This window comes from Delphinapterus leucas, chromosome 7 (assembly GCF_059928025.1).
Source record: "Delphinapterus leucas isolate spDelLeu-1000000601 "Yukka" chromosome 7, BTC_Dleu_Yukka2, whole genome shotgun sequence".
Classification (NCBI taxonomy): Eukaryota; Metazoa; Chordata; class Mammalia; order Artiodactyla; family Monodontidae; genus Delphinapterus; species Delphinapterus leucas.
The window spans coordinates 19,439,061-19,462,319 of record NC_143135.1 but is presented as its reverse complement, the minus strand read 5'-3'; positions in this window follow the sequence as shown (position 1 = coordinate 19,462,319).

Below are 23,259 nucleotides of genomic sequence, written 5' to 3'. Positions count from 1 at the left end.
TATCAAGTCCATGAATTTTCTACATTTGAATCTTCTTTTGGTGAAAAATAAAATTCAAATCATTCTATCAAATGTGTAAAATGCTCAGTGATTACTTTTCCATATGTGTGATATAGATTGATGATTGTCTTTAAATTATGGAGCATGCCATAATGATGTGTAGACACTTTGTTCTTCCAAGCTTTAAATTTGTTTTTTCCTTTGATGTCATCTGGCATTGGGGAAAAAAAGATATATATATATATATGTGTATATATATATACACATATATATATATGACATGACTTATAGGAAAGTTTTAAAGTCATTAAAAACAAAAACAAGAAAATAAATCAGAAAAATAAGCATGTTTGCTGCTGATTTATACTAAAAGTTGGACCAAATTGTTTTCTTGTCTTGCAGGAACACGAAGAACTTGTTGCATAGTTCAAATACGATCAGCAGAAATTTTCCTCTCAATAACCATCATACTTATGAATGTAATTCTTAATAATCAACATTTATATTATCAGATACTAAAGAAAATAGACTCTAATAGTCTTTATATAATTCACAAATCTTACTACATTGCTAAGTACAGTGGTTATATCAGTTGCCTTTTTCTTCCATCATAAAACTTTCTCTGTGAAGAAAGCAGTGAGTTGATTTACATTGTGGAGAAAGATCCTTAATCTGGGTAATTACTCAGAATGTTGTCCCATCATTACAGCTGTACCATCAGAACATACTTCCATACCAAATTTATTCATTGACAACATAATCCTTAATAGTTTTATACAGTTCAGAACCAGTTGAGTATCTAGGCAGTAAATCTGAAGCAAAAGTATTCTTACTCATATTATTATTATGTTCAAAGTATGCATATGGTAAGTCATACTGACAATTTTGTGCATTCTTCAAGTTGCAATAGAAAAGTATTTTGGTAGGTTTATATGTTCTATGATGGGATCTTCCATGTACTTCAGTAATTCCTAATATGTCATGCTATGGTGTCACTGGAGTATGGTACTTTTTGCCCCAGGTTCACCCCCAACATTTCTAAGAAAACATTGTTGGTGCAGCCTTCCGGCACCACATCAGGCATCTTGATGAAGGAGTAGCAAGCAAAAACACTGAAAAAGATCAACAATTCTCTTTGTCTCATCATATTGGACATTTAAAAACACATAGACATTAATAAAGTAGTTAGAAATTAATTAACATCAAATAAATTCTTCATCCACTTACATGCACTTGCAAAATCCCTGGAATGTGTTTTCATAAAATAATCTGCAGAAATGTTTTAGTGTAACAGTAATATAAGAAATCCATGATGATAGATTGAATGAAACTACTAAGTGATGGGCAAATAAGCCGATGTTACCTTAATATCTTTTTTAGGTTTACTTGTGTTTTACTTTATGTTTTTTAACATTGGCTAACACAATGTATTTTTCTGAACCCAATCTGCAATTGCCATTAAGTAATTTCGGTTAATACCTACAAGCCAAGAAGGTTTCTGGCAATAAAGAAACTGGAGGACTCATATAAACCATCTTAAATGGTAAAACTCAAGAATAACTTTGTATGCTTTGTGAAGAAGAATGTCAGCATACCTTAATTAGCCAATCTTTAGAAATTGGGAAATTCAAGTTACAGAATTAAAAGCTCAGTGAGAAGTATCTAAGGCAACTATGTATAGCTACTTGAGCAAGCTGTCAAGGACCAGCTCTCACTTCCTGGATGGCTACAGAATAAATATATGCTTTAAGAATGCCAAGGGAAAAGCCTTACTTCATCCTGCTTTATTCTGCAACAGGATTTGTGGAAACTTCAACGATGAAAACAAGAAAGATTCCAGAAATCCAAGCTCACTATAGACATTTTTATGAAATGTATCATTTTGGACAAATGAGTAAGCAATCATAAAGAAAGAAGGAACCTAAAGCAACACCAGGTCTTCTAAAAAATAGTCTAAAGACAAGATGCCTCAAAATAAGCTTATGAAAAATATGCACCTGAATAAAATTCCATAACCCAGTGTCTTTGTCATATATACATAAGAGTAAACCACTTACAGTTTTTTAATTTTATTGGAGTATAGCTGATTTACAATGTTGTGTTAGTGATGTACAGGTGTACAGCAAAGTGATTCAGTTATACACATACATATATTCATTTTTTTAATATTCTTTTCTCATATAGGTTATAACAGAATATTGAGTAGAGTTCCCTGTGCCATACAGTAGGTCCTTGTTTGTTATCTGTCACATACAGAAGTGAGTGTATTAATCCACGTACATTTATATGCTTAACAGCTGAGGTTTGGCATTTTAGCAAGGAGCACCAACACCCAAGATATGTAGTTATTTGTAATGAAAATATACTTTCTATATCTGAGTAGTTAAGATTAAATAAGACAATACATGTCAAGTGTGATTTTGAATTACACTTGCTATTCTGCTGCCCCTAAGCAGGCAGAATCAGGTAGCGAGGCAAAGAGTCAGGGGACCTTGTATTATTTGCATCTCAATAAAAACCGCTCAGACTCTCTCCTCAATGTCAAGGGGCTATTGTCTTTGCACACACAAATAGGAATTTTGCCAGCAGAACTATCTTTGCAGGGGAACAACAAATATCTATACAGAACTGAAGAAAACCACCAGTATTCTCAATTAACAAGCTATCACCTTGAAAATGTCATTCCTGCAGCATTTCTCACTAAGTTTTGAGCTACTGAGTTTACATCTTTGAAATCCAGCCACAACACATGACAGATTCTGATTGCAAAGCCTGTCACATAATCCGGGGTGGGGACAAATGCATTTTTTTTATGCTTCCACACCCTCTACCATAGGTAACACCTTGTCCACTCTCCGATTCTTTCAATTAGAAATTAAAGTGTATGGCATCTAAATATCCCTCTAGAGTATTTATTTGCATAATATTTATATGTCTTTTAATTTTTACAGAACTGACAGCTAGTAGATTGGAGGAAAATAATTATTCCCAATAATGCTCACCCAACAATTTCTTATCCCTATGGAGAGCACTTGTGCCAATTAATAAGAAAATTGCATCATAAGAGAAAAAGATGAAGCTTCTGGTGCTAGATGTAGGTCAAGTGTAGGCAAGAACCATCCCTAGAGAGTAAAGACTCTGGGTAACTGCCTCATGCATCTTGCTTTGTGGCTTTCATGGATTGAGCTGCCTCAGGGAAAGAACATTGTGAAGGAAAGAGGGGAAAGAGGTCTTCTGAGAATTACCCAACTAACACGGTGCCCCAGTTAATGGTGTCAGAGCGTGGGCAGGATTAGAAACTCTAAATCCTGTTCCTACTACAATCACCTTTGAGAGAGATATATGTGCAGAGGAAAATACCACTAACCAAAGTTTTGATCCAAAGTTCAGGATAATTTCTTGGTGAATTTGCCAATAGTGAATGGGTACTGTGGCATCTCTGGCCAGAAGTCTAAACTAACATCAAGATCAGTAGCTTCCTTGGTCATCATTTTCTCCAAGCCTCATACCCATAAGTGCTAACCATTGGAACTGTGAAAAAAAATGTCAGAAAGATACATAATTGTTGCTATATTTATTTTAAAACAATCAATATTACAAACTTCCATAAAAATGGAAAATAAAAACAAATTCTTAACTTCTAGCTAAGATTGTATAAGTGAACAATGACCACAGATTAATGTCTAACTTTCATGCCTAAGTTTACATCCTGCTACACCTAAGCTAATATTCAAACCCAATCTTGATCCTCAGTACTTCACTAAAGTAAAGGCAAAACAGATAAAAGAATAATGGAATATATAAATATCACCTATTTGCTGAGGATCCCTATTTCAGACTCATAAACTCAATTACCTATATAACCTCTCCAGTTGAATGTGTTATATGCATCCCAATGTCAACTTGTCCAAAACTGGGCTTCCAATGGGCCTACCCTCCCCTCAACTCAGCTCTTTCCACTGTCTTCCTTACCTCAGTTAACAGCATCTCAATTCTTCTCATTTCTTTGGTAAAAACAGTAAAGGAATACATTTGACCCTTGAACAATATGGGTGTGAAATGCGCTGGTCCACTTATATGTCAACTTATAAAATAAATCTGTACTCCAGTACTAGAGGATGCCTGGTTGGTTAAATCCACAGATGCAGAACCATGGATAAGAAGAGCCAACTGTAAAGTTATAACAGGAATTTTGAAGGGGAGGAGGGAGGCCCCAATGCTCCTAACCCCTGCATTGTTCAAGGGTAAACTGTATTTTAATCCACTTTTTCTTTTATAACCCACATCAAATTCATTGGCAAATCCTATCGGTTTTATGGTCAAAAAATATCTAAATCTGATCTCTTCTCACCTCTCCTACTGTTATCCTGCTCTTCCAAGCCACAGTCATCTGTCAGATGATTTGCTTCCTTCTTATTGTTCTCTGTCCTCAGCCTTGTTGAGACTATTCTGAACACAAAAACCAGACATTACAGCATGCCACTTTTCTGTTCAAAATTTCCCCAGTCTCCCATTTCACAGAGGAGAAATACCAAAGTCTTTAATATATTCATGAGGTCTAGATGGTAAGGCTGCTGTGATCTTTCTGACAGCATCTCTTTCTCTTGTCCCCTCTACTCTTTCCAGTCTCTCTGACGGTCTTCAAACATCCCAGGCATGCCCCACCATAAAGACTGGAGCTGTTCCCTTGGACTGTTGTAGTTCCTCTGTCTAAATGGATAGTTCTGTAAATATCTTCATGGATACCTTCCTTTCTTCTGTCACATATTTACTCATATTCTCGTTGACGTCTTCCTTGGCTATTCTGTTAAAAATGACAATGCTAACTCCCCCACCCCAACATACGTATATGTACATACTTCCTATCCTCTTTTACTGCCTAAAGTTTCTCCTTAGCACTTGTCAGTATCTTGCCTGCTATAAATTCTACTTATGTACTTTACTTCTCGTCTCCCCTCACTAGAAAGTAACCAGTTGCTGCCATTTCATAGCTAGTCATGAGAGGTACAGAATTTGTCCAACAAACATGGTTTTCCTAATTCCAGAGATTGTAAATATGTGTTGGAAAAGAAGAAGGGTGAGGGAGTAATTGATAGAGTGATTAACAAAATGAACATATACAGGAGTAATACAAAGAAGAAGAGAAATTTTTTTAGATAAATTTTAAAGTAAATTCTAAAAAATTAACAGTATTCGTACATTCCAAACAATGAACACATCAACTCTTCATATCTTCCATCTTTACCTATTTTTTTTTCAAAACTCTATGCCCAATTTTCCAAAGAGTGTTTTTTCTGTGTATGATGTGATCTTATCAAAATTCCTGCACATAAAATCATATGCACATAATCAAAGATGATTTTAGAATCATATATCATGTTGATGCTCTCTTTTGCTACCAAATGAAAGGGCATGTTTTTCCCGCAGAATGAAAATATTCAATCTATAATATCTTTCCCAAAGCCTCTTGTGAAAAGTACCATATATTTTATTTCTAAAAACAGAACTCTAAAAAATTACTTATTTGGCATTCTCATTGAGTCAATGTTCCTTTTTAAGGTAGATGCTGAAATGCCAACTTCCTTTTAAATTAAAGACTGATTTTTACCAAAAAATACCTCTATTCATGAAATCACACGATTTAACGAGTTTTCTAAGAACAAAGAAAAGATTCACTTTTTATTTCACACATACCAATTGAATCATCAGTTAAAAGTTCATTACATCAGAAATGTAATTAAAATGGGGTTTGGCACACAGTTTTTATTTTTCTATCTAAAATAATCATTAGGAGGTTTCCATGGAAATACTTTTGTACTTTAATATCCAATGTAAATAGCTATTTATTCAAATATCTGTCTAGAATCACTACAAAGTTACCATGATGGTTCATGTATATTTGGGAGGAGGATAAATATACTAAAGGACAATTGTTTTATTTTTTGATTTGGACAGGATCCAAGTATGTACCTGTATGATTACCAGTTGTTTCAAAGATAACCTAAGAGTTAACATTCTTATTTGGAGACCACACAATGCAAGGTATCTATTTAAGTAATTAAAATGTGATAAATCACATACTTAAGTGATGGAAAATGCAAAACTGCTGAGTTTTATTGAGTAACAAGGAATGTTATCTAATGTTTCTTACATGTAATAACCAGCAATTCGTTGAGTGGCTCAGCATTCAACTAACTTATCTGACTCCAGTACTTCAGTCTAATGGCCACAGAAGAAAATCAGACATAATATCAGATTAAAATACAACATTCTCAGTTGTATTGCAAAGGCACCAGGTCTAACTAACAAGAGAAGTGTCTATTCCTTTGCCTTTTGGTGATTATGCAGTATGGCTCATTGCTCAATAAAAATTTTATCAGAAGAGGCATCAAAGACTTAAATGTAATTACCACTCAAAGTACACAGTTATGTGGAGTAAGTCATTTAAAATAAAGTCTGTTTAAAGTAGTGTGAACTGAATGGAATCCTTGTTGTCAGCATATCCTATACATTCTACCTCAATTTGAATGCACTTTGTTTTGAATACTCAAAGTTGTCTAGTTATTTAAAATAATATGTTTCAGATTTGCAGCTTTGTGAACTACTCTGGTACAGGATTTTCCAAATGAGCAAAACATATTCTTTCAAAACTAGAAATAAAAGTATTTTAATGTAAGGCGCCTGCTAAAAACTCATTCAACATCTAAATCCACCATGGCCCTTCACCACAGCAAGCTCTATTTTACAGCTCTAACAAAAACTGTTCTTTATTCTTGAACACTTAGACCATTGTTGAGAAAAGGGATTTATTTCTCTCCTTTCAATATTGGTTAAAGTCCTATATTTGTTTCATTTCACAACATGTTCTTCGGCTTCTTGCAATTTTTGTGGGCAAGAAAAATGTTGGTTATTAGATGTTTCTGGTCCTCTTCCACCCCAAAAATTACACACACACACACACACACACACACACACACATACACACCTGAATTTATAAATTCTTCTTAGTAAGCCATGGATGGAGCTTCATATGGAGAAATAGAAATGGAAAAAGCAAAGAAAGTGATAATAATTTTAAAAAACAGGGGAATAAAGGAATCCATAATTTATCTGGTAATATAAGGTCACTTTCCCTGTCACTGGCATTTCAAACTGTCCTTTCTGCCCCTAGATCCTCCCTGACACATACAGACACTCACACATACACACTCACCAAAAGTAAAGCGATTGGGTTACTTGGCAGAAAGCTCAAAGATGCAAGTAATAATAAATATAAATTACGCCATATGCCTGAATGTAATAAAAACCAGAATGTGAGGCAAGCTTCTATATATACAGTGAACATTCAATGTTTTATTGGTTGACATGTTGGTACAATACTTTCTGAAGATACTTAGTTCATTAACTTCATTATAATAATGCATGAAATTTTCATAGAGAGTACTGTAGCAATTTAGAAATATTGCTATTTTTATACTGGTATTTTATAACAACTTGTTAAAACTCTCCCTGTCCTTCTTCAGTGTTAGTGTATGGGTCATTATTGGTTTCACATTTTAAATCACCTAGGTTTTTAGAATATATAATTTTCACTTTCATCAAAAGTTCTGTGAAATTATGCATAATGTATGTTTCCATCACTGAAACTTTTATCCAAGCCACTGGGACCCATTCATATGCATTAGAACTAGTTTGCCTTTTACTTCTCATACAAAGTTATGCTTATGAGCTCTATAATGTAACCACTTACTCTATTGCTATTAATAAGGAGATTTTGAAAAGGCCTATTTACAATTGTTGTTTCTCCCTGCTACTAAGGGATCAATTCCCAGGAATTATCACTCAATCTGACTTAAACTTATTCCCCTCCAATTTTTTTCCTTGTTACTTTGACTGGGTCAACTGACTTTTATAAGCGTCATGAACAAGCATTGATTGAGATCATTTCCCACTAATACATGTTCCCCAAGCAGAACTTTGTTATTCAAGATACAGCAACTGAGAGATCACAAAATAATATCACAAACTTATAAAAATCCCCCTGAAGGTGCCTTCTGCTCTTCTAAAAGGAGAGCGGAGTTTGGGATGCAAGAAATTCTATAATATGGAAAATATGCTACTATTTTGAACTAATAGAATTTTCTTGATCCCCAACACTCCATCTCTACCTCAAAGTTAACTAGACTGGTATGACAAAAAGAAAGTTAGACAATAGACAGGGCATTCAAAGAAAAAGCAATTTGGAAAGGAGCTGAATTTCTGGGAGCTTAGTGCGTTGTCTTTTTCTCTCCTTCTGACCTCCCACACTCCACTGGAATCACACACTGTTCTTTCTCAGGAGAACTTGGGGAGTCATCAACAAGTGTAACTACATCTCATTACCAAATGAATGCAGTCCATGGGATCAAAAATGTATGGAGAAAGGTACTTAGGGACATGGCAGCTTCATGAAAGGTTATGAGTCGGCAACCATGGATTTTAATATAATCAGTAACAAACTAGGATGCGGCAGCATCAGGACGGGTAATCAATACTTAAAAACTAAAGATATATTTTTATGCTAAGTCAAGTAGACTTTTCTTAGTTTAGAAAGGCAAAGGAGGGGCTTCCCGGGTGGTGCAGTGGTTAAGAATCCACCTGCCAATGCAGGGGACACAGGTTCCAGCCCTGGCCAGGGAAGATCCCACATGCTGCAGAGCAACTAAGTCCATGGGCCACAACTACTGAGCCTACGTGTCACAACTACTGAAGCCCACATGCCTAGAGCCCATGCTCCAAAACAAGAGAAGTCACTACAACGAGAAGCCCGTGCACCGCAACAAAGAGTATTCCCTGCTCGCTGCAAATAGGGAAAGCCGGTGCAGCAACGAAGACCCAGCACAGCCAGAAACATAAATAAATAAATAAATAAATAAATAAATAATTTTAAAGAAAAGAAAAGTAAGGCAAAGGAGATATGACAGGCAAAGGAAACAGGCTGTAGTACTACTAACTCCCATTTTCCTCGTTACTTCTTTTCATTTAATCATCATTGCTCATTCATTCTAAAAAATCTGCTATCTACCAGGTATTGCAGTAAGTTCAATAGAGAGGGAGATAGAGTAGTCCGATTGAAGTAGCTGACAGCTACCATGGACTATTTAATAATAATAATAATAAAGTTACAAAATTAATAGTATTTACTGAATACTTACTACTTGCCTTATACTCTGTCAAGCACTTTATAAGAAACAAATTATCTAATTATTTCAGCAACTTCATCAGAAGCATTAATGTTACCACAGCGTACAAAGAATGAGACCAAATCTTGGAGAGGTTTAAACATTGGCCAAAATTACACAATCAAAAAGCAGTGGGGATAAGATTCAAATCCATGTGCACCTGGTTCTAGAACACATACTTAAAATAAAGGTCTGGTAGACAAATTTTGTGTGTGAGTTTTTTTGGGGGGGTTGGGGTTTTTTTAATTAATTAATTAATTATGTTTGTTTTTGGCTGCTTTGGGTCATCGTTGCTTCTGGGCTTTCTCTATTGCAGCCAGCGGGGGGCTACTCTTCACTGCGGTGTGTGGGCTTCTCATTGCGGTGGCTTTTCTAGTTGTGGAGCACGGGTTCTAGGTGCATGGGCTTCAATAGTTGTGGCACTTGGACTCAGTAGTTGTGGCTGGTGGGCTCTAGAGCACAGGCTCAGTAGTTGTGGTACACGGGCTTAGTTGCTCCGCGGCATGTGGGATCCTCCTGGACCAGGGCTCGAACCGGTGTCCCCTGAATTGGCAGGCAGATTCTTAGCCACTGCACCACAAAGGAAGTCTCAGGGGGTTGGGTTTTAAAGGACCTCTTCTGGGTGAGGTGAATGCTTCTTGTTTTTTTGTGTTTTTTTTTCCTTTAACAATTTAGAAAACCTCAAACTGAAGTAGAATTTCCACTTAATCTGTTTTGATATGCCTCTACCTATCATCAAGAAGCAGTGACATAGTTTCTTTTACATTATTTTTAGGAATCACTAAAATTATCTGAATCCTACTTTTAGCTAAAGAGAATATGGTTCAATGTATCCTTGGTCTTCTAATACCCAACCCAATTAAGATCGGATTGGCACATTAGCAATAAGAAAATAAAACTAAGCTCAACAAATCTGAATCAATAGTATGAATGCTTACTGATTTTAAGTGCTTGTATTGATTTTAAGTGCTTGTATTGATTTTAAATGCATTTGTAGCATTTTTTTAACTACAGCTGAAACTTGTGTTCGTATTTCTCGCCATTATATTTTGAGGCATGATGTAAACAAATGAAACTAGCTGACAATCCAATGGGATGTGAAAAGAGAAATGAACAAAACAAAACAAAAACTTATCCAGTATTTCTCATTTGAAAAGGTTTCAGAAAACACAAGCCTCAGAGAAAAGTAATTGCAGACAAATATTTGTGTTTACAAAAAGGTGAAGTGCCTGGGAAAGGCAGAAATCACTGTTTCTGTTTCTCTCATTTTGTATCATTATTGATCAGAATGCTGTAATTTTCATGGCACTGGGGGAAAAAGACAAGCAAGTAAGAGTATAATTATTCCAAAGGGAGGTTTGGGAGCAACTTTTGTAATCCATAACCTAACCCTAGAAAGGACAGAGAGCAATATCTAAAACCGTGTTCACAGGAGATTCAGTATTATTGATTTGATTCTATTTGAACACATTTCCTAAATTACTATTGTCATTGAAACTTACCTGTATAATTATTTTGTAATTTTTATACTTCCTTTGCATTGGTTGGAGGGGAAAGCCCCCTAAAAGTTGAATACTGTTATTCACTTTAAAAAATATATATGCCTTATGTTCTATGTAGGAAGAAATTATTATTAAAAAATATCTTTTGGGCTTCCCTGGTGGCGCAGTGGTTGAGAGTCCGCCTGCCGATGCAGGGGACGCGGGTTCGTGCCTCGATCCGGGAAGATCCCACATGCCACGGAGCGGCTGGGCCCGTGAGCCATGGCCACTGAGCCTGCGCGTCCGGAGCCTGTGCTCCGCAAGGGGAGAGGCCACAACAGTGAGAGGCCCTCGTACTGCCAAAAAAAACGCAAAAACAAACAAACAAACAAAAAAAACCCATATATATATATATATATATATATATATCTTTTGTTCTGTGCTAGGAAAGAAGAAATGATTAAAAGTAAGTGGCTCTTGGGCTTCCCTGGTGGCACAGTGGTTGAGAGTCCGCCCGCCAATGCAGGGGACACAGGTTCGTGCCCCGGTCCGGGAAGATCCCACATGCTGTGGAGCGGCTGGGAACGTGAGCCATGGCCGCTGAGTCTGCGCGTCCAGAGCCTGTGCTCTGCAACGGGAGAGGCCACAACAGAAAGAAGCCTGTGTACCGCAAAAAAAAAAAAAAAAAAAAGTAAGTGGCTCTTGACAATTTTTAAGTAGGCATACCTTTAAATTAAAAATCCAATCTGTCTACAATTACCTTTTGACTTCTAGATGTTGTCAATACAGAAGAGACAAATAGAAATATGATTTTTTTCTTTTCAGGGCACACTGTCTGTGAAGTCTCAGGCATAGGGAGGAGAACTAAACTGTTCCCTTTCTACTTGGTCTTTTTGAGTGGGATTATTAGTTTTCTCTTGTAAATGTATTAACAGGAAGAGAACAAACAAATAATGCAAAAAAAAACAAAACAAAAACACAATCCAAGTTTACCTTTTAATCATGCAGTTGCCAAACTCCCAAATATAATAATTACTATGATTATTCTGTCCTCTTTATATTGAGATTCCCCCACCTCCACCCTTAGCACCACATACAATTGCATGGATTTTATCTCATTTGTTTGGTTTTCTTTATGTATAGACATTTTATATACTTTTATCTTTTAGAAATGTTCAGAATCATAGAGGTATAAATTACTGGATCACTAATAATTTTGTGTTAACTGGAGGAATCAGATGATGTTTTTCTTCCTAAGACAACAAGAAAGGCCCAAATAGGTGAAAAGAAGTAAAGGTGGAAAAGCAAGAATTAAGATGGTTGAACACGTGTGGAAAGACTGTTTGCGGCTCCTATCATTTCCCTTTTCTACAACCTTTTATGATTTATCTCCGATGTGAAAAAATGTGTAGGTAAGAATATCCTCCTGGATCTTCATGAATTTCTCTATTGTTTCTTCTTCAGTATAAATTCCCTTGAAGTGAGTTGTGGAAGTGATAGTAAAATATGACAGCCAAAAAAAAAGACAGCCATTGTCTCAAGGGAAAGTAAAATATCACTCCAATGAAAGAAAAATAAATTTATTTTTAATTTTGAAGTTTATTGAAAAAGACCAGTGCTTAAGAGTCCAAAGATGCGAGTTTGAGTCCAGCTCCACCACTTATGAAATGTGTGTTCTTGAGAAATTTATATAATATCTCCATCTGAAAAATTGTGGATTGAAGTAACTAATTAAAAAGATGTCTGGAGGATAAAATGAAATAATCAATGTAAAAAAGCCCTGGAAACTGTACTAGAAATGTGCATCTTTGTCATCCTCATCCCTTTGCTAAGATTAGCAATATGCAGTCAATCCAGATATTTCTACTATTTTACATTTGTAAGTCTATGTGTATTGCACAGCTTAATTTAATAGAATTATAATCTCTAGGATTATTTCAGAGAAAGCTCCTTCCATTAAAATTGATAATATTGCATACTCCCATGCAAATTTTAATCTTTGGAATTGTCTTCTTCCTAATACAGTCTTGCAGTATCTGTCAATGACAAATTACTTCAGAAAGAGTATTCTTAAAAAAGTGTCCTAAGGATACTGATTTGATTTCTGGCTTGGGTTTTTAAATAGGGAGAATTATATCTGCAACCTATTAATCTCCAAACATGCATTTTCTTTGACCAATTAACAATGCAACTAAATTCTGACCCATAGATTTCTGTCTTCACTGACCCAGTTTCTGCTATACTAAAATGGTGTGATACCAGTTGGGCAGTAGTTTTCCCTGGAAACATATGACCTCTGGCGAATGGACTGAGATCCCCCCAGTTGAGGACCATGGACAGCCATCTCTTAGCAGTAGGTAATGGATAATAAATTCTATCCTGTGAGGCAGGGAGCATTGATTAGTTTTTTGCTAGACAAGGCCCTATCCATCCCAAATGAGCTTCCAATCTTAATTCATTTTCTTCACTGTGACCTAAGTCAAGGTCTCAAAAAATGAAAAACTAATGTGATGCTCTGATAGAATTTGCTCTAATATTCAGGACTGTTTAACAATGGAAAGTAACAGAAACTCAACTATTTTTGCCTAAACATTGATTTATCAACATGCATTTGGAGACAAAACAAAATAAAATTAAAGGTTTCTCTAGCACACCACCTATCATAGTTATAAGGTACTCTTTTTTTTTCCTAAATGAAGCTGGTCCTTATAGTTTCATTATTGTGAAGGTCTTAAACAAATATAGAATAATCACCTATAGCTCGAGTATTTTTTCTTATCAATCACTCAGAAGATTTTTTTGTTCTTTATACGGTACCTTATAAATTTTCATTTAATTAACTAAGGATCATTAATTTACTTAAAATTTATTTATTTATTTATTTATTTATTTATTTATTTTTTTTTGCGGTACACGGGCCTCTCACTGTTGTGGCCTCTCCCGTTGCGGAGCACAGGCTCCGGACGGGCAGGCTCAGCAGCCATGTTTCACGGGCCTAGCTGCTCCGTGGCATGTGGGATCTTCCCAGACCGGGGCACGAACCCATGTCCCCCGCATCGGCAGGCGGACTCTCAACTGCTGCACCACCAGGGAAGCCCCTACTTAAATTTTAAAATGGTCAAGTACTACATAAATAATAAAAATAAAAATACATTGAAAATGGCCAAGAACCAAATGTAAGTTTTATGGAAATATATGATAATGAGGGGAATAATAAATTATAATAGAAACATAATTTACATTATAATAATGTGATATAAATATAAAGTGCAAGGTAATATAATGGCTACCACATCTACTGTCTGGGTTTAAAAATTGATAGGATGTAATAAGTCACATTTATAAAACACTTTTACGATTCAAGCATTTCACATTGAATCTTTAATTTCCTTATCCTAAGTTCCTAAAGAGTTGGGAATACATTAAGTTATCAGTAACCATTTTTTAGTCAAAACAAACTTAATAGCTATATTTCACAGAGGAGAAAAATTAGAATAAATTAATAAATTTTCAGTTTTCATTTCTGAATGTAAGGAACTTGGAAGTCATCACTTTGTCTTAACAACAAGTAAAAGCTAAACAGATTGAAAAATCAACAACTCGTCTGCATTTGTAAGAAAAGTGAGGGAAAAACTCACTTCTCGAAGATTGGAGAAATCGGCAGTCAAATACAGGGAGTTGTGGCTTCTCTGAGCAGAGACTAAGGAGAGGAGATCATCATGGGAACCAGTGTGAAGGTAGGAAAACCTGAACTACAATTGAATTGCTGGAGGCTCAGTGTGGACAACCCTGAAAGGTAAAAACTCCAAGGGGGCCCAGTCATATGGAGGACTCCACAGTATTGTGAGTTTTGCTTCCAGGAGCTCCACCAGGTACTCACAGTAAATATAAGAGAAAAATCTCCTTATGCTTTTGGCAAGGGGAGGTGAAAAGGAACAATTCTGAAATACACCAGAGCATTCTGGTGGTCTCAACAAGCCTTTGCTCAGGAGAAACTAGTCAACCAGAACCTAATCTGCTGGAGTATTTTCAGGGCCTAACTGACCTGGGAGAGAGAAATACCCAACTATAGTCATCTGTAGACTTCCACGTGGGAGAAGGGAATTACCCAATTCCAGCCCACTCTGGCAATCTTGTCCCACATATGGAAGAAGGAAAAAACTGAGAAATACTTGGTGAAGTTCACAGTCTAGAAGCATAGACTCATTAAAAAGAATAAGATTTAATCATAGGACTATAGAAAGCTTCCCTTCCCCTACAACTATATTATTAGAGTTATACTTACAACAGTTCCTTTTACCTGGTACATGTCTAGCTATCAAGAACAAATTACAAGACATACTAAAAGGCAAGAAGTACAACTTGAAGAAGAGCAAATGTCTGACCAGACAAGGCAAAAAATGTTGAAATTACCAGACCAGCAGTTTAAAACAGCTATGATTGTTATGCTAAGGTTTCTAAAGGATAAAGTAGACAGCATGTTAAAACAGATGAATAATACAAGCAGAGAGATAGAAACCCTAAGAAAGAATCAAAATGAAATGCTGAATGTCAAAAACACTGTAACAGAAATAAAGAATGCTTTTGATGGGTTTATTAGTAGCTGAGAAAAATAATCTCTAAGTTTAGAATATCTCAGTAGAAACCTCACAAAGTGAAAAGCAAAGAGAAAAAAAATGGAAAAAAAAGGATAGAATTCAGAGATTGTGAGACAAACACAAAAGATGGAACACCTGCATAATGGGAATACCAGAAAGAACAGAAAAAAGGAAAGGAAGAAAATAAATATTTGAAATAATGACAGAGTTTCTGAAATTAATATAAGACACTAAACCACATATCCAGGAATCTCAGTAAATACCATGCAGGATAAATGCCAAGAAAACTATACATAGGCAAGTCATTTTTAAACTATATAAAATCAAAGAGAAAGATAAAGAAAAAAATTCTGAAAAAAAGGAGAAAACACCTTAAATATAGAGGAACTATAATAAGAGTTACCTATGACTTCTCTTCAGAAACCATGCAAGCAAAAAGAGAAAAATTTGGAGTGAAATATTTAAAGTGTTGAAAGAAAGAAAAAAAAAACACTAACAATTCTGTACTCTGTGAAATTGTCCCTCAAAAGTGTAGGAGTGTTAAATACTTTTTCAGGCAAACAAAAATTGAGAGATTTTTTGCCAGTAGACCTATCATGCAAGAAATATTAAAAGAAGGTTTTTTTAGAGAGAAGGAAAATATATAGGTCAGAAACTTGGATCTGCATAAAGAAAGAAGAGCACTGAAAAAGGAATATATAAAGACTAAATAAAAACTTTGATTTTTCTTATCCTTAGTTGATTGAACAGATAGTTTATTCAAAATGATAGCAACGATGTACTTAATTATGTAGGCATATATATATTTATATATATGCTTATATATAAAAAATGGATGACAGCAATGATACAAGAGATGGGAGAGAGGAATTAGAGTTACATTGTTATTATAAGTTACTCAAATTACTAGGGAAGCAGTATAGTGTTACCTGAAAGTGGACTTCGATTAGTTGTAAACATATTTTGCAAACTCTAGGGCAACCACTAAATATAGTTTTCAAAGAAGTATCAGTGATATGCTAAGAAAGAGAGAAAATCAAATCATATAAAATGCTCAATTAAAATCATAAAATTCAGAAAAGGGGTGGCAGACAAAAATCTAAGAACAAAGAACAAGAGCAACAAGTAAAAAAACAGTAACAAATATGGTAGATATTAATGTAACTATATCAATAATTCAATAGTCACTTTGAATATCAATGGTCTAAAAGCACCAATTAAAAGACAGAGATTTCCAGGGTGGATCAAAAAACAATACCTAACTCTATGTTATCTATAAGAAACCCACTTTAAATATAAATATACATACAGATTATAAGTAAATAAGTGGAGAAAAGCATACCATGCAAACACCAATAAAAATAGACTGGAGTAGTGATATTAAGTTCAGATAGAGCAGACCTCAAAGCAAGGAAAGTTATTATGAATAGATAAGGCTAAAACTCATAATGATTCATAGAGAATTGGATGACTCCATACTGGAGACTTCAGTTGCTCTCTATCATAAATGGACAGATCTAGCAGGCAGAAAATCAGTAAGAACACAGTTGCACTCAAAACACCATCAATCAACCACATATAATGAATATTTATAGACTATTTCATCCAACAACAGAAAAATACACACTCTTCTCAAGCTCGCAAGGGGCATTCACCAAGATAAACCACATTCCATCCTATAAAACACAGCTTAACAAACTGTAAAAATATATATAAATCATACAAATGTCTGCTCTCAGACCACAATGAAATTAAATTAGAAATCAATAATAGAAAGGTAAATGGAAAATATCAAAATGTATGGAGATTTACCAACACACTTATAAATAACACATGGGTCAAAGAAGAAATCTCAGGAGAAATTTTTAAAATATTTTGAACTAAATTCAAATAAAAACACAACTTATCAACATTTGCAGAATGCAGCAAAAGCAGTGCTTAGAGGAAAGTTTACAGCATTGGATGCATATGTTCAAAAGGAAGAAAGAGTTAAAATCAGTAATCTAAGTTTTCACCTTAGAAAATTAGAAAAAGAATGACAAAATAAGTCCAAAGTAAGCAGAATAAAAGAAATAATAAGAATTAGAGCAGAAATCAATGAAATTGAAAACAAGATATCAATAGAGTAAACCAATGAAACCAAAAGCTGGTTCTTTGAAAAAATCAATAAAACCAATAAACCTCTAATGAGACTAAGAAAAAAAGAAAAAGGGCACAAAGTACTAATATCTGAAATGAAAGAGGGGACATCACAACAGGTACCATAGGCACTAAAAGAATAATGAAGGTGGTCAACAGGTACAAAATTCCATTTATAAAATAAATAAGTCCTAGGGATATAATGCACAGGATGGTGACTATAGTTAACCAGTACAGTATTGTATATTTGAAAGTTGCTGAGTAGATCTTAAAAGTTCTCATTACAAGAAAAAAATTGTAACTATGTGTGATGATTGATGCTAACTGTACTTATCATGGTAATCATTTCACAATATATACATAGATCGAATCATTATTACATTGTACACCTGAAATTAATGCAAGGTTATATGTCCATTTATTTCTCAATGAAAAAACAAGAATAATCAAAGAATACAATGAGCAACTCTATGGCCCTATATTTTGGTAACCTAGATGAAATGGACCAATTCCTTGAATGACACAACTTGCCAACACTCACCCAGGAAGACACAGACCATCTGAATAGCCTATATTTATTCAATAAATTAAACCAACAATTATTAACCTTCCAAAACAGAAAGAACCAGACCCAGATGGGGTCACTAGTGAATTCTACAATATTTTAAGGGAAAAATTATACCAATTCTCTGCAATCTTTTTCAGAGGATAAAAACAGAAGGAATACTTTCTAGTTCATTTTATGAGGTCAGTATTATCCTAATACCCAAACCAGAAAAAGACAAGACAAAAAAACCTGCAGATCAATATCTCTCATGAACATAGATACAAAGGCCTTAAATAAAATATCGGTGAATTGAATCCATTAATGTATAAAAAGAATTATATACCATGACCAAGTAGGATTTATCTCAGACATGCATGGCTGGTTCAACACTCAAAACTCAATTAAAGCAACCATAATATCCAGGCTAAAAAAGAATCACATAATCATATCAATAGATGCAGAAAAAGCATTTGACAAAACATAACCCCCATTCATGATAAAAACTCTCAGTAAACTAGAATTAAAGGAGACCTTCCTCAACTTGATATAGAATATCCACAAAAAACCTACAGCCTAAATTATACTTATTCCAAGAAACTCAAAGTTTTTCCATTAAGATCAGGAATCAGTGAAGGATGTGCCCTTACCATGCCTTTCCAACCTTGTACATTAAGCACTTTGCACTGTCACACAACCAACCTTAGCGAAACCTGGATGTAAGCGCAGGTCTGACGCCAAAGCGCTCTTAATTAACCCACTATCCAATGTCACTTTATAGTATCTCACTGGATATTTACTACAGACTATCCTCCCCAAATCTCCATGTCATGTTTTTCTGAGCAAGCTGTTGTATAAACTGCCCACTGTTAGTCACATAACTATACTTTGATTCTACAAATTATTTTTATAACATTTTATTAATGTGAGTTAGAAAATACATAAAATAATATTAATTCTGATCCTTACATTACTGAGTAAAAATATCTTTCTTTAAAAACACAGATTTCAGAGAAACAATGAGAGAGTATTAATAGAAGTAAGGAACAAGTATCCCAGGGAAAACTGAGGAATGCAGAGAAAACCAGTGTGACTGGAAGAGTTAGATGGCAGCCAAGAGAAAGCCATAGGTCAGAGCATGGTAAGCTGTAAGTTTTGCAAGACATAGGTAAGGCTGGATTTCATGGCAAGTGAGAAGGGAACTATTAGAATGCTTTTTCTGAATTCACACACACACACACTCCACTGGCTGTATTCAGAATGCTTCCTGGGGCTGGGGGAGGAGAGCACAAGAGGAAAAGTGTAAATGTCATTTTTAGAAGCCATTAAAATAACCCAGTTTTAAGATGATGCACTCTTGGGATAGATTTGTAGCAGATGAGGTGGTGAGGAATAATAGTTTAGACATATTTTGAAAATAAAATTGGAAGCATATCCAAATAGATTTTATGTAATATCAGTTTGGATAATTTGGACACTACAAAAAAATACACTGGGAGAATAGGAAGTGATGGCCTGTAGCTAAGATGTTGGAAGATGAGCATTCTGTGTTAGCTTACACTTTGGGGGTAAGTAGGGAGTAGGTTGTTAAGGTAATATGGCAGAAAAGGTTATAAGAAGATAGAAATCCGAGATATTAAGAATCCAATGTATTAGGCAGATTGTGAACATGTAATATATATTACATGCATCAAAATCAATGCAGAAAATACCAGAATGTCATACCTAGTTCTGTGAGCCAAAAACAAAATTCTCCAACTAATATGTGGGAGTGACTGGGAATGCTGGAGATATTAGCTCCCAAGTGGCACAAGATGCATGAAATTCAAAGGATCTGTGTTTTTGCTTTTGTTGTTGATGTTATTTTTGTTTTAAGAAAGGAAACGAAAATGATTGGGAAGTTTCCATAATAAGAAGCAGGGGGTGGGATACTTGCCACAATTTGTAAGATTCAGAGAGGGAAGAAAAACCCCTTCCACTTGAGAGAGCTGCAGAGAAGATGGTGAGCTTGGTAGACAGCCAGGTTTCAATTAAGAAATAGAGATAAAGAAAAGAAAGAGAAAAGGAACCCTTAAAAAAGTTCCAATAAATGTGGCTACAGTCATTTTGGCAGAGGATTGAGAGGTATGGGGCATGAATCAAACTTGAATATGGCCTGTGCAGAGCAGCATGAGTGTGCAATTTTGCATACTGTTAGGTGGACCAGAAGGATTGAACTTTGTGCACTAACTGACTGAGATACAGCTGTATAAGACATGACAGTCTCATCTGAAAAGGTGGACAGCTATTTTCAGCAAGAGTCCTGATTATTTAGTCTAAAGGTATAGAGGAATCATAGTAATTCATGTTTCTGAACAGTGTCAGAGAAGAAATGGAAATATGTTTCAGCTTGGACCTGTCAAAGAATAACCGAGAACTATTTAGTCATTAAAAAATAACTTGGATATATTGGTCAGCAATATTATTGGGCTGTTGCGCAAAGCGTATACACAGATGTGAGAGAATGCCTCTGGACTGTTTTTATGAAACAAAGAAGGAAGCAGATTGATAAGACGGGGTAGAGAAAGGAGGGGAATAACACTTCAGACAATCTGGGAATGGTGAATCTTGCTGGGTTTTCATTTGGGGGGTAAATAGATTAGCTGGCGTCTATTAAAGATAATCTGGAGCGTGTCCCTGAGCAGACTGACTCAGATATTTACAGTCTCTGGAGCACACATGACAAGTTGTCTCCGCACAGTGCCAGCTTCCTTTAGGATGTGCACCATGTTCTCATGAAATGACTCAAACCCTAATGACTCTTCCTGCCAAAAAAAGTGAGAGACTTTCTAGGTCACAGTATTACATCAGAGGACTGAGAGAGATACAAAGCTGAAATGTTACGGAAAAACATACAAAACTTTCTCCCATAATTGGAAGTAGCTCGTGTTTGCAGGTCAAGGGGACACTCTCATCCATGGAATTTCTAAAGTGTGTCCTAAAAATTTAATACTCGTATTTACATACTATGTCTAATGATATAATAGAATGCATATCATTTTCATTCTTTATGGTAAATCATCACTCCCAAAGAATATTTTTGTTGAGTTCAAAGAGTTCTGTGTTCATTCTAAATAGATGTGCAGGTTGTGAAGATACAAACTAAACAATGAAGCTCAGATTATGATTCTTAAATTCACAAAAAATGTCAGTAGTAGTTTTTGAAGAATCTTCTATTAATAAGCCTCATTTCTATCTAGTTATGTCAAATATTTTAAATATATAATCTAGCAGTTAGGACTTGATAGTGCCTGTAACAAAAAACTCAACTCAAACCCACTTAATAAAAATGATTTATTATCCCTTACAATTTCAGAGGCCAGAAGAAGAGCAGGTGTCACAATTTGTTTTTCACTGACCCAGCATTCAACTTCTCAATTTTCAGCCCTCTGTTCTGCCCTGTGGTATCAACATCATTCTAAGAAAAGCATCCCTCCGTGTCACAAGATGATTGCCGTAAATCCCTGGCTACTGCTCTGCCTTTAAGTCCATAGAAAGAGGGAGAGTTTGAAAAGTGAGGAAGATTCCTTCTAAGGAAATTTCCCAGAAACAACTTGCATCTCACTGGCTTCCACTGGGGTAGTCGTTTATCTTTGAATCAATAATACAAAAGATAGTATTTCCCTGATTAGCTTAGGCATCAGCCACATGCTCCACAGTAAACCAATGGTGAAGCCACTTTTCTCAAAGCATGGAGACTCCTCAGGGGAGATGTGGACATCTGAATAACAGCAGAGAAATAACCAAGAGAAGAAGAAATTGACAGTGGGAAGAAAAGCATGTATGTACCTAACAACGAAACAGAACCTGTAGCAGAAAATGTCAAATATAATTCTATTCCACTAACATCGTTCATATGGGAAACATTGATTGTACTTAGTATACTTCTACAAAACAATCAATGGGGTCAAATTAGGAACCAGCTGAGTACTGCCATGGTCTAACAGAAATCCCTTAGACTGGCCGACTTATCCAAAAATTATGTGTATATTCAGCACTCAACTTTCCAGATTTTGTCATTACACAATTCCCTGAAAGAGTAAAAATAAAACCCAATGACTCCCTTCCTTGTGGGTTGTTACTTATACCACTCTATCCAGGTTCAGTGTTAGTAGTTTCTCTAATTTAAGATAAAAGAATAGATTGGTCTTGAATAATTCCTACCACTGAGCACAAGACCCAAATACTACTTTGTCCTCTTAACTGGGTGACATGGGTGGGGGGCAATAAGTCCTTTCTTAGAAAAGGACTCTATGATCTGCATAGCTTCCAGTTTAGATAATTTATGGGTCTCAAGAATCCATCTCTCTCCTACCGTAGTCAGCTATGCTAGGTTCACGCTACACAATCACAACAATAAGGACTTCAGTTTCATTTTTATTCTGAAACTCCAAGCAGGAGCTCTAGAGTCATTCAGAAGAGAAATGCAAATGCAAACTGATAGATTTTTTTTTAAGTATTTTTGCTATGAAGAAAGAAAAAAGGCAGGGAGAGACAAAAAGAAAAAACATAGAAATGGCTCTGTATTACTGCCCATATCTAGCTTGTTAGAAATAGTTGGAGTCAGCTTTTCTTAGCTCCTTGACACAGTAGGTTTTTCCTCCCATCAAACCCACTGAGTCAGTGGTCCAGGAGACACAGCAGTGCCATTAAAGAAATCTGACACCAGAAACAAAGTTCCCAGCAAAGCCCTTTTGCAGGACTCACTTTGGTGCTAATGTTTGGCTCTGCAGTGACCATTAAGCTCACTTTCAGCCCAGACTGAATGAAAATAATCCTTTTTCTTTTTCATTCTATTTTCATTTTAACAGATGCTGATTAAATGTCAGCTATTGTCCGATCACCAGGCTTGTCAGTTTTCATCCTAAAGATGGAGCCTGAAACTAACACAACATTGTTAATCAACTCTACTCCAATATAAAATAACAATTAAAAAAATAAAAATAGGGACTTCCTTGGTGGCACAGTAAGAATCCGCCTGTGAATGCAGGGGACACGTGTTCAAGCCCTGATCCGGGAAGATCCCACATGCCACGGAGCAACTAAGCCCATGAGCCACAACTACTGAGCCTGCGCTCTAGAGCCCGCGAGCCACAACTACTGAGCCCGCGTGCTACAACTACTGAAGCCAGTGCACCTAGAGCCCGTGCTCCGCAACAAGAGAAGCCACCACAACGAGAAGCCCGCGCACCGCAACGAAGAGTAGCCCCCCCACTCACTGCAGCTAGAGAAAGCCT